Raw genomic sequence first — 2223 nt, forward strand, 5'->3', positions numbered from 1 at the left:
CCTATGTTCATAGATTAACCCTGATCCTATGTTCATAGATTAACCCTGATCCTATGTTCATAGATAACCCTGATCCTATGTTCATAGATAACCCTGATCCTATGTTCATAGATTAACCCTGATCCTATGTTCATAGATAACCCTGATCCTATGTTCATAGATTAACCCTGATCCTATGTTCATAGATAACCCTGATCCTATGTTCATAGATAACCCTGATCCTATGTTCATAGATTAACCCTGATCCTATGTTCATAGATTAACCCTGATCCTATGTTCATAGATTAACCCTGATCCTATGTTCATAGATAACCCTGATCCTATGTTCATAGATTAACCCTGATCCTATGTTCATAGATAACCCTGATCCTATGTTCATAGATTAACCCTGATCCTATGTTCATAGATAACCCTGATCCTATGTTCATAGATTAACCCTGATCCTATGTTCATAGATTAACCCTGATCCTATGTTCATAGATTAACCCTGATCCTATGTTCATAGATTAACCCTGATCCTATGTTCATAGATAACCCTGATCCTATGTTCATAGATAACCCTGATCCTATGTTCATAGATTAACCCTGATCCTATGTTCATAGATTAACCCTGATCCTATGTTCATAGATAACCCTGATCCTATGTTCATAGATAACCCTGATCCTATGTTCATAGATAACCCTGATCCTATGTTCATAGATAACCCTGATCCTATGTTCATAGATAACCCTGATCCTATGTTCATAGATAACCCTGATCCTATGTTCATAGATTAACCCTGATCCTATGTTCATAGATTAACCCTGATCCTATGTTCATAGATAACCCTGATCCTATGTTCATAGATAACCCTGATCCTATGTTCATAGATAACCCTGATCCTATGTTCATAGATTAACCCTGATCCTATGTTCATAGATTAACCCTGATCCTATGTTCATAGATTAACCCTGATCCTATGTTCATAGATAACCCTGATCCTATGTTCATAGATTAACCCTGATCCTATGTTCATAGATTAACCCTGATCCTATGTTCATAGATAACCCTGATCCTATGTTCATAGATAACCCTGATCCTATGTTCATAGATAACCCTGATCCTATGTTCATAGATAACCCTGATCCTATGTTCATAGATAACCCTGATCCTATGTTCATAGATAACCCTGATCCTATGTTCATAGATTAACCCTGATCCTATGTTCATAGATAACCCTGATCCTATGTTCATAGATAACCCTGATCCTATGTTCATAGATAACCCTGATCCTATGTTCATAGATAACCCTGATCCTATGTTCATAGATAACCCTGATCCTATGTTCATAGATAACCCTGATCCTATGTTCATAGATTAACCCTGATCCTATGTTCATAGATTAACCCTGATCCTATGTTCATAGATAACCCTGATCCTATGTTCATAGATTAACCCTGATCCTATGTTCATAGATAACCCTGATCCTATGTTCATAGATTAACCCTGATCCTATGTTCATAGATAACCCTGATCCTATGTTCATAGATTAACCCTGATCCTATGTTCATAGATAACCCTGATCCTATGTTCATAGATTAACCCTGATCCTATGTTCATAGATAACCCTGATCCTATGTTCATAGATAACCCTGATCCTATGTTCATAGATTAACCCTGATCCTATGTTCATAGATTAACCCGGATCCTATGTTCATAGATAACCCTGATCCTATGTTCATAGATAACCCTGATCCTATGTTCATAGATTAACCCTGATCCTATGTTCATAGATTAACCCTGATCCTATGTTCATAGATTAACCCTGATCCTATGTTCATAGATAACCCTGATCCTATGTTCATAGATTAACCCTGATCCTATGTTCATAGATAACCCTGATCCTATGTTCATAGATAACCCTGATCCTATGTTCATAGATTAACCCTGATCCTATGTTCATAGATAACCCTGATCCTATGTTCATAGATAACCCTGATCCTATGTTCATAGATAACCCTGATCCTATGTTCATAGATAACCCTGATCCTATGTTCATAGATAACCCTGATCCTATGTTCATAGATAACCCTGATCCTATGTTCATAGATAACCCTGATCCTATGTTCATAGATAACCCTGATCCTATGTTCATAGATAACCCTGATCCTATGTTCATAGATGAGCATTACAAAACATAACCCAATCTACACCGGTCATACGGCTCCTTCGGAAAGTATTCA

Source organism: Salvelinus alpinus, chromosome 31, assembly GCF_045679555.1.
Source record: "Salvelinus alpinus chromosome 31, SLU_Salpinus.1, whole genome shotgun sequence".
In the NCBI taxonomy this organism is placed as follows: domain Eukaryota; kingdom Metazoa; phylum Chordata; class Actinopteri; order Salmoniformes; family Salmonidae; genus Salvelinus; species Salvelinus alpinus.